Raw genomic sequence first — 12166 nt, 5'->3', positions numbered from 1 at the left:
AACACCACAACGTCATTTCCTCTTATTGGAACGCATTATTCTGCAGTGTGACATCACGACGCGTCACTTCCGGTGCGTCAACGATCTGCATACTGCCGGAACGCATGACTCAAAATAATAGCACGACGTGCAAGTCCTTCTATAACAAAGTCCTTCATATACCAAACCACAGACACATGTGGCTTTATAGATGATCCCTTCACTTCTGCAATTTATGAATGATCTGATGACATATTTTTCTCCCGGGGCTTTGTTATAGAAGGACTTGCCTACATTAATGATCTTATACGCCCCACACCCACATCCTTTGTTCTTTCCAAATCTACCAATAACTTGCTTGAGGTAGATAGCAGCAAGGTGAGAACAATAATAAAACATAACTTTTGATTAAAGTGGATAAAAACGACTACAGTAGTATAAAAATAAGAACACCTCTGTTTCTCATAAATATAGATTTAAATGAACAGAGCGCTATAGTGGTGGACAATATATCTGTAAATGGAGATAGACCTGGAAGAAAAGCGTCATACAAATGCCTGAAAATGACAGTGGTCACATATAATGCATATGAAGTATAGGAGGAAATATCAATGTTAAATACTAATTACGGATATTCATTTTATTCTGAATTCTGCACCATACATTGCATAAGATTGCATCAGCCATCGTGCTAGGGTTTCTAGATGACATGCGCTATTTGTGTATTTTTAGTTCACTACCATATACAGAAGAACAGGTGTTATGGGGGGGCCTATAAAAGCCCATGTTAGAGACAGGGGGGTGCTGGCCATTCCACAGGACACTGAACGAGGGTCTGTGTGTGAAACAGCTGCTGATGTAGGTCCAACGGACACATGGTGTCATACTGACACACGCGCTGGACACAGACAGACGCAATCTACCATCCAGGATCCCAGGGAAAGAATCTCAACTATTAAGCTAATTATGGACAAATGGACAATCACTCTGTAACCATTTAACTATTATATATAATTACTGCAATCATTCTTTTTAATGGACAATCCAAGAATAAATCTATAAATTTTTTTCATAAGAATATAGTCTTTGATTAATCACATCTGATAAGAAGTCCTCAATAGGAAAAAATACAGAAAGAAGTATTTTTTTACAGTCAACAAATCAGGGTGGAAAATAAAATTGGAAATCTCTCACCCAAAACTCAGATCCACTGAGTGAATAGGAAGTTCCTCCTCATCCAAGGCAAACAAAGGACAGAATCCTTCTTAGGTCTGGGAAGGGTAGAGACCGGAGCAATTAGCTCTATTCTGCCATATAGGTCAGTACCGTAACCCTACATGCCCCATGACTCCTGCCCTTACAAGAGCAGTCCACAGCTTTCCTGGAGCATCCACAACTTTCCAGAAGGGAAACGCGGCTCCGCTCGGTACGCCTCGTACACACGTGGCTCCGCTCGGTATGCCTCGAACACATGCAGCTTCGCTCGGTACGCCTCGTACACACGTGGCTCCGCTCGGTATGCCTCGAACACATGCGGCTTCGCTCGGTACGCCTCGTACACAGGCGGCTCCGCACGGTACGCCTCGTACACACGCGGCTCCCCTCCGTACGCCTCTTACACACGCGAGGCTCCGCCCCGTAAGCCTCGCACACGCGAGGCTCCGCCCCGTAAGCCTCGCACACGCGTGGCTCCGCCCCGTATGCCTCGCACACGCGCGGCTCCGCCCCGTACACCTCACACGCGCGGCTCCACCCCACACGCCTCGTACACGCGTGGCTCCGTTCCGTACATGCGCTGCTCCACACACCTCGTATACACACGGCTCCGCTCCGTATTCCTTGTACACATGCGGCTCCGCTCCATACACCTTGTACACACACGGCTCCGCTCCGTACACCTCGTGCACACAGCTCTGCTCTGTACACCTCGTACACATGCGGCTCCGCTCCGTACACCTCGTACACATGCGGCTCTGCTCCATACACCTCGTACACACACGGCTCCGCTCTGTACACCTCGTACACACGAGGCTCAGCTCCGTACACCTCGTACACACATGGCTCCGCTCAGTGCACCTCGTACACACGTGGCTCCGCTCCGTACACCTCGCACACACGTGGCTCCGCTCTGTACACCTCATACACACGCGGCTCCACTTCGTACACCTTGTACACACGGGGCTCCGCCCCGTACACCTCGCACATTCGCGGCTCCGCCCTGTACGCCTCTCACACGCGGCTCCGCCCCGTACGCCTCACACACGCGCGGCTCCACCCCATACGCCTCGTACACGCGTGGCTCCGTTCCGTACACGCGCGGCTCCGCCCTGTACACCTCGTACAAGAGCGGCTCCGCACACCTCGTACACATACGGCTCTGCTCCGTACTCCTCACACGCGCGGCTCCGCCCCATAAGCCTCGCGCACGCGAGGCTCCGCCCCGCACGCCTCGCGCACACGCGGCTCCGCTCCGTACGCCTTGCACACGCGGTGCTCCGCTCCGTACGCCTTGCACAAGCGGGGCACCGCCCCGTATGCCTCACACACGCGTGGCTCCGCCCCATACGCCTCGTACACGCGTGGCTCCGTTCCGTACATGCGCGGCTCTGCCCCGTACACCTCGTACACGCGCGGCTCCGCACACCTTGTACACACACGGCTCTGCTCCGTACTTCTCGTACACACTCGGGTCCGCTCCGTACATCTCGTACACACGCAGCTCCGCTCCGTACACCTCGTGTACACGCAGCTCAGCTCCGTACACCTCGTACACACGCGGCTCCGCTTCGTACGCCTCGCGCACACGCGGCTCCGCTCCGTACGCCTTGCACACGCGGTGCTCCGCTCCGTACGCCTTGCACAAGCGGGGCACCGCCCCGTATGCCTCACACACGCGCGGCTCCGCCCCATACGCCTCGTACACGCGTGGCTCCGTTCCGTACATGCGCGGCTCTGCCCCGTACACCTCGTACACGCGCGGCTCCGCACACCTTGTACACACACGGCTCTGCTCCGTACTTCTCGTACACACTCGGGTCCGCTCCGTACATCTCGTACACACGCAGCTCCGCTCCGTACACCTCGTGTACACGCAGCTCAGCTCCGTACACCTCGTACACACGCGGCTCCGCTTCGTACACACGTGGCTCCGCTCCGTACACCTCGTACACACACGGCTCCGCTCCGTACACCTCGTGCACACGGCTCCGCTCCGCACACCTCGTACACGAGCGGCTCCGCACACCTCGTACACACACGGCTCCGCTCCGTACTCCTCACACGCGCGGCTCTGCTCCATACGCCTCGCACACACGCGGGGCTCCGCTCCGTACGCCTTGCACACGCGGGGCTCCGCTTCGTATGCCTCACACACGCGCGGCTCCGCCCTATACGCCGCGTACACGCGCGGCTCCGTTCCGTACATGCGCGGCTCCGCCCCGTACACCTCGTACACACACGGCTCGGCTCCGTACTTCTCGTACACACGCGGCTCCGCTCCGTTCATCTCGTACACACGCGGCTCCGCTCCGTTCATCTCGTACACACGCAGCTCCACTACGTACACCTCGTGTACACGCAGCTCAGCTCCGTACACCTCGTACACACACGGCTCCGCTCCGTACACCTCGTGCACACGGCTCCGCTCTGTACACCTCCTACACACGCAGCTCCGCTCAGTACATCTCGTACACACGAGGCTCCGTTCCGTACACCTCGTACACACGCGGCTCCGCTCCGTTCTCCTCGTACACACACGACTCCGCTCCCTACACCCTCGTACACACACGGCTCCACTCCGTACACCCTCGCACACACACGGCTCCGCTCCGCACACCTCGTACACACACGGCTCCGCTCCGTACACCTCGTACACACACGGCTCCGCTCCGTACACCTCGTACACACACGGCTCCGCTCCGTACACCCTCGTACACATACGCTCCGCTCCGTACACCTCGTACACACTTGGCTCCACTCCGTACACCTCGTGCACACAAGGCACCGCTCCGTACACCCTCGTACACATACGGCTCCGCTCCGTACGACTTGTACCACTCGACTCCGCTCCGTACACCTCGTACACGCGCGACTCCGCTCCGTACGCCTCGTAAACGCGCAGCTCAGCTCCGTACGCCTCGCACACGTGCGGCTCCGCTCCGTACACCTCGTACACACGCGGCTCCGCTCCGTACACCTCGTACACACGCGGCTCCGCTCCGTACACCTCGTACACGCGTGGTTCCGTTCCGTACACGCGCGGCTCCGCCCGTACACCTCGTACACGAGCGGCTCTGCACACCTCGTACACACACGGCTCCGCTCCGTACTCCTTGCACACACACGGCTCCGCTCCGTACGCCTTGCACACGCGGTGCTCCGCTCCGTACGCCTTGCACACGCGGGGCTCCACCCCGTATGCCTCACACACGCGCGGCTCCGCCCCATACGCCTCGTACACGCGTGGCTCCGTTCCGTACAGGTGCGGCTCCGCCCCGTACACCTAGTACATGCGCGGCTCCGCACACCTTGTACACACACGGCTTTGCTCCGTACTTCTCGTACACACGCGGCCCCGCTCCGTACATCTCGTACACACGCAGCTCCGCTCCGTACACCTCGTACACACGCGGCTCCGCTTCGTACACCTCGTACACACGTGGCTCCACTCCATACACCTCGTACACACACGGCTCCGCTCCGTACACCTCGTACACGAGCGGCTCCGCACACCTCGTACACACACAGCTCCGCTCCATACTCCTCACACGCGCGGCTCCGCCCCATACGCCTCGCACACACGCGGCTCCGCACGCCTGGCACACGCGGGGCTCCGCTCCGTACGCCTCGCACACGCGGAGCGGAGCTCCGTACGCCTTGCACACGCGGGGCTCTGCTTCGTACGCCTCGCACACGCGGTGCTCCGCTCCGTACGCCTCGCACACGCGGGGCTCCGCCCCATACGCCTCGTACACGCGTGGCTCCGTTCCGTACATGCGCGGCTCCACCCCGTACACCTCGTACACACACGGCTCCGCTCCGTACTTCTCGTACACACACGGCTCCGCTCCGTACTTCTCGTACACACGCCGCTCCGCTCCGTTCATCTCGTACACACGCAGCTCCGCTCCGTACAACTCGTGTACACGCAGCTCAGCTCCGTACACCTCGTACACACGCGGCTCCGCTTCGTACACCTCGTACACACGTGGCTCCGCTCCGTGTACCTCGTACACACACGGCTCCGCTCCGTACACCTCGTGCACACGGCTCCGCTCTGTACACCTCGTACACATGCGGCTCCGCTCTGTACACCTCGTACACACTCGGCTCCTTTCCGTACACCTCGTACACATTCGGCTCCGCTCCGTACTCCTCGTACACACACGGCTCCGCTCCCTACACCCTCGTACACACATGGCTCAACTCCGTACACCCTCGTACACACACGGCTCCGCACACCTCGTACACACACGGCTCCGCTCCGTACACCTCGTACACACACAGCTCCGCTCCGTACACCTCGTACACACATGGCTCCGCTCAGTACACCTTCGTACACATACGGCTCCGCTCCGTACACCTCGTACACACGCGGCTCCGCTCCGTACACCTCGTCACACGCGGCTCCACTCCGTACACCTCATACACACGCGGCTCCGCTCCGTACGCCTCGTACACACGCGGCTCCGCACGCCTCGTACACACCCGGCTCCGCTCCGTACGCCTCGTACACTCGCGGCTCTGCTCCGTACGCCTCGTACACTCGCGGCTCCGCTCCGTACGCCTCGTACACACGCGGCTCCGCTCCGTACGTCTCGCACACACGCGGCTCCACTCCGTACGCCTCGCACACACGCGTCTCCGCTCCTTACGCCTCGTACACACGCGTCTCCGCTCCGTACGCCTCGTACACACGCGGTTCCGCTCCGTACACCTCGTACACACGCGGCTCCGCTCCGTACACCTCATACACTCGCGGCTCCGCTCAGTACACCTCGTACACATGCGGCTCCGCTCCGTACACCTCGTACACATGCGGCTCCGCTCTGTACACCTCGTACACACGCGGCTCCGCTCCGTTCACCTCGTACACACGCGACTCTGCTTCGTACACCTCGCACACAAGCGGCTCTGCTCCGTACACACAAGGCTCCGCTCCGTACACCTCGTACACACGCGGCTCCGCTCCGTACGCCTCGTACACACGCGGCTCCGCTCTGTACACCTCGTACACACACGGCTCTGCTCCGTACACACGTGGCTCCGCTCCGTACACCTCGTACACATGCGACTCTGCACCGTGCACACGTGGCTCCGCTCCGTACACCTCGTACACACGCGGCTCCGCTCCGTACACCTCGTACACACGCGGCTCCGCTCCGTACGCCTCGTACGCGCATGGCTCCTCTCCGTACACCTCGTACACGCGCGGCTCCGCTCCGTACACCTCGTACACAAGCGGCTCCGCTCCGTACACCTCGTAAACACGCGGCTCCGCTCCGTACACCTCGTACACACGCGGTTCCCCTCCGTACACCTCGTACACACGCGGCTCCGCTCCGTACACTTCGCACACACGCGGCTCCGCTCCGTACACCTCGTTCACACGAGGCTCTGCTTCGTACACCTCGCACACAAGCGGCTCTGCTCCGTACACACAAGGCTCCTCTCCGTACACCTCGTACACACGCGGCTCCGCTCCGTACACCTCGCACACACGCGGCTCCGCTCCGTACACCTCGTACACACGCGACTCTGCTTCGTACACCTCGCACACAAGCGGCTCTGCTCCGTACACACAAGGCTCCGCTCCGTACACCTCGTACACACGCGGATCCGCTGCGGACGCCTCGTACACATACGGCTCCGCTCCGTACACCTCATACACACACGACTCTGCTCCGTACACACGTGGCTCCGCTCCGTACACCTCGTACACACGCGACTCTGCTCCGTACACACGTGGCTCCGCTCCGTACACCTCGTACACATGCGGCTCCGCTCCGTACGCCTCGCACACACGCGGCTCCGCTCCTTACGCCTCGTACACACGCGTCTCCGCTCAGTACGCCTCGTACACACGCGGTTCCGCTCCGTACACCTCGTACACACGCGGCTCCGCTCCGTACACCTCGTACACTCGCGGCTCCGCTCAGTACACCTCGTACACACGCGGCTCCGCTCCGTACACCTCGTACACATGCGGCTCCGCTCTGTACACCTCGTACACACGCGGCTCCGCTCCGTACACCTCGTACACACGCGACTGCTTCGTACACCTCGCACACAAGCGGCTCTGCTCCGTACACACAAGGCTCCGCTCCGTACACCTCGTACACACGCAGCTCCGCTCCGTACGCCTCGTACACACGCGGCTCCGCTCCGTACACCTCGTACACACACGGCTCTGCTCCGTACACACGTGGCTCCCCTCCGTACACCTCGTACACACGCGACTGTGCTCCGTACACACGTGGCTCCGCTCCGTACACCTCGTACACACGAGGCTCCGCTCCGTACACCTCGTACACACGCGGCTCCGCTCCGTACGCCTCGTACACGCGTGGCTCCTCTCCGTACACCTCGTACACGCGCGGCTCCGCTCCGTACACCTCGTACACAAGTAGCTCCGATCCGTACACCTCGTAAACACGCGGCTCCGCTCCGTACACCTCGTACACACGTGGCTCCCCTCCGTACACCTCGTACACACGCGGCTCCGCTCCGTACACTTCGCACACACGCGGCTCCGCTCCGTACACCTCGTACACACGAGGCTCTGCTTCGTACACCTCGCACACAAGCGGCTCTACTCCGTACACACATGGCTCCGCTCCGTACACCTCGTACACACGCGGCTCCGCTCCGTGCACCTCGCACACACGCGGCTCCGCTCCGTACACCTCGTACACACGCGACTCTGCTTCGTACACCTCGCACACAAGCGGCTCTGCTCCGTACACACAAGGCTCCGCTCCGTACACCTCGTACACACGCAGATCCGCTCCGGACGCCTCGTACACGCGCGGCTCCGTTCCGTACACCTCGCACACACGCGGCTCCGCTCCGTACACACGTGGCTCTGCTCTGTACACCTTGTACACACGCGGCTCCGCTCCGTACACCTCGTACTCACGCGGCTCTGCTCCATACACACGGGGATCTGCTTCGTACGCCTCGTACACATGCGGCTCCGCTCCGTACGCCTCGTACACACGCGGCTCCGCTCCTTAAACCTCGTACACACGAGGCTCCGCTCCGTACACCTCGTACACACAAGGCTCCGCTCCGTACACCACGTAGAGACACGGCTCGGATCCGTACACCTCGTACACACGCGGCTCTGCTCCGTACACCTCGTACACACGCGGCTCCGCTCCGTACACCTCGAACACACACGGCTTCGCTCCATACACCTCATACAAACACGGCTCTGCTCCGTACACCTCGTACACACGCGGCTCCGCTCCGTACACCTCGTCACACGCGGCTCCGCTCCATACACCTCATACACACACGGCTCTGCTCCGTACACCTCGTACACACGCGGCTCCGCTCCGTACACCTCGTCACACGCGGCTCCACTCCGTACACCTCGTACACACGCGGCTCCCCTCCGTACGCCTCGTACACACGCGGCTCCGCTCCGTACGCCTCGTACATACCCGGCTCCGCTCCGTACGCCTCGTACACACGCGGCTCCGCTCCATACACCTCATACACACACGCCTCTGCTCCGTACACCTCGTACACACGCGGCTCCACTCCGTACACCTCGTCACACGCGGCTCCACTCCGTACACCTCGTATACACGCGGCTCCGCTCCGTACGCCTCGTACACACGCGGCTCAGCTCCGTACGCCTCGCACACACGCGGCTCCGCTACGTACGTCTCGAACACACTCCAGTTCCGCTCCGTACGCCTCGTATACACGCGGCTCCGCTCCGCACACCTCATACACACGCGGCTCTGCTCCGTACACACGTGGCTCCGCTCCGTACACCTCGTACACACGCGGCTCCGCTCTGTACGCCTCGTACACGCGCGGCTCCGCTCCGTACGCTTCTTACACGCGCAGCTCCGCTCCGTACGCGTCATACACGCGCAGCTCCGCTCCGTACGCCTCGTACACGCGTGGCTCCGCTCCGTACGCCTCGTACACGCGTGGCTCCGCTCCGTACGCCTCGCACACGCGCGGCTCCGCTCCGTACACCTCGTATACGCGCGGCTCCGCTCCGTACACCTCGCACACGCGCGGCTCCTCTCCGTACACCTCGTACACAAGCGGCTCCGCTCCGTACACCTCGTACAAACGCGGCTCCGCTCTGTACACCTCGTACACACGCGGCTCCCATCCGTACACCTCGTACACACGCGGCTCCGCTCCGTATACCTCGTACACACGCGGCTCCGCTCCGTACACCTCGTACACACGGCTCCGATCCGTACACCTCGTACACACGCGGCTCCACTCCGTACACATGCGGCTCTGCTCCGTACACCTCGTACACACGCGGCTCCGCTCCGTACACCTCGTACACACGTGGCTCCGCTCCGTACGCCTCGTTCACACGCAGCTCCGCTCCGTACACCTCGTACACAAGCGGCTCCGCTCCGTACGCCTCGTACACACGCAGCTTCGCTCCGTACACCTCGTACACACGCAGCTCCGCTCCGTACACCTCGTACACAAGCAGCTCCGCTCCGTACACCTCGTACACACGCGGCTCCGCTCTGTACACCTCGTACACACGCGGCTCCCCTCCGTACACTTCGTACACACGCGGCTTCGCTCCGTATACCTCGTACACACGCGGCTCCGCTCCGTACACCTCGTACACACGGCTCCGCTCCGTACACCTCGTACACACGCGGCTCCACTCCGTACACATGCGGCTCTGCTCCGTACACCTCGTACACACGCGGCTCCGCTCTGTACGCCTCGTAAACACGCAGCTTCGCTCCGTACACCTCGTACACACGCAGCTCCGCTCCATACACCTCGTACACACGCGGCTTCGCTCCGTACACCTCGTACACACGCGGCACCCCTCCGTATACCTCGTACACACGCGGCTCCGCTCCGTACACCTCGTACACACGCGGCTCCGCTCCGTACACCTCGTACTCACGGCTCCGCTCCGTACACCTCGTACACACGCGGCTCCGCTCCGTACACCTCGTACACACGAGGCTCCGCTCCGTACACCTCGTACACGCGCGTCTCCGCTCCGTACACCTCGTACACGTGCGGCTCGGCTCCGTACACCTCGTACACGCACGGCTCCGCTCCGTACACCTCGTACACGCGCGGGTCCGTTCCGTACACCTCGTACACACGCGGCTCCGCTCCGTACACACGTGGCTCTGCTCTGTACACCTCGTACACACGCGGCTCCGCTCCGTACACCTCGTACTCGCGCGGCTCTGCTCCATACACACGCGGATCTGCTTCGTACGCCTCGTACACATGCGGCTCCGCTCCGTACGCCTCGTACACACGCGGCTCCGCTCCTTAAACCTCGTACACATGAGGCTCCGCTCCGTACACCTCGTACACACAAGGCTCCGCTCCGTACACCACGTAGAGACACGGCTCGGATCCGTACACCTCGTACACACGCGGCTCTGCTCTGTACACCTCGTACACACGCGGCTCCGCTCCGTACACCTCGTACACACACGGCTCCGCTCCATACACCTCATACACACACGGCTCTGCTCCGTACAGCTCGTACACACGCGGCTCCGCTCCGTACACCTCGTACACACGAGGCTCCGCTCCGTACACCTCGTACACACGAGGCTCCGCTCCGTACACCTCGTACACGCGCGTCTCCGCTCCGTACACCTCGTACACGTGCGGCTCGGCTCCGTACACCTCGTACACGCGCGGCTCCGCTCCGTACACCTCGTACACGCGCGGGTCCGTTCCGTACACCTCGTACACACGCGGCTCCGCTCCGTACACACGTGGCTCTGCTCTGTACACCTCGTACACACGCGGCTCCGCTCCGTACACCTCGTACTCGCGCGGCTCTGCTCCATACACACGCGGATCTGCTTCGTACGCCTCGTACACATGCGGCTCCGCTCCGTACGCCTCGTACACACGCGGCTCCGCTCCTTAAACCTCGTACACATGAGGCTCCGCTCCGTACACCTCGTACACACAAGGCTCCGCTCCGTACACCACGTAGAGACACGGCTCGGATCCGTACACCTCGTACACACGCGGCTCTGCTCCGTACACCTCGTACACACGCGGCTCCGCTCCGTACACCTCGTACACACACGGCTCCGCTCCATACACCTCATACACACACGGCTCTGCTCCGTACAGCTCGTACACACGCGGCTCCGCTCCGTACACCTCGTCACACGCGGCTCCGCTCCGTACAACTCGTACACACGCGGCTCCGCTCCATACACCTCATACACACACGGCTCTGCTCCGTACACCTCGTACACACGCGGCTCCGCTCCGTACACCTCGTCACACGCGGCTCCACTCCGTACACCTCGTACACACGCGGCTCCCCTCCGTACGCCTCGTACACACGCGGCTCCGCTCCATACGCCTCGTACACACCCGGCTCCGCTCCGTACGCCTCGTACACACGCGGCTCCGCTCCATACACCTCATACACACACGGCTCTGCTCCGTACAGCTCGTACACACGCGGCTCCGCTCCGTACACCTCGTCACACGCGGCTCCGCTCCGTACAACTCGTACACACGCGGCTCCGCTCCATACACCTCATACACACACGGCTCTGCTCCGTACACCTCGTACACACGCGGCTCCGCTCCGTACACCTCGTCACACGCGGCTCCACTCCGTACACCTCGTACACACGCGGCTCCCCTCCGTACGCCTCGTACACACGCGGCTCCGCTCCATACGCCTCGTACACACCCGGCTCCGCTCCGTACGCCTCGTACACACGCGGCTCCGCTCCATACACCTCATACACACACGGCTCTGCTCCGTACACCTCGAACACACGCGACTCCGCTCCGTACACCTCGTCACACGCGGCTCCACTCCGTACACCTCGTACACACGCGGCTCCGCTCCGTAAGCCTCGTACACACGCGGCTCCGCTCCGTACGCCTCGTACACACGCGGCTCCGCTCCGTACGACTCGCACACACGCGGCTCCGCTCCGTACGTCTCGCA

The sequence above is a fragment of the Phyllobates terribilis genome, unplaced genomic scaffold (genome assembly GCF_046119375.1).
Source record: "Phyllobates terribilis strain yellow unplaced genomic scaffold, ASM4611937v1 Scaffold_280__1_contigs__length_2496652, whole genome shotgun sequence".
Taxonomy (NCBI): domain Eukaryota; kingdom Metazoa; phylum Chordata; class Amphibia; order Anura; family Dendrobatidae; genus Phyllobates; species Phyllobates terribilis.
Note: the sequence above shows the minus strand (reverse complement) of the source record.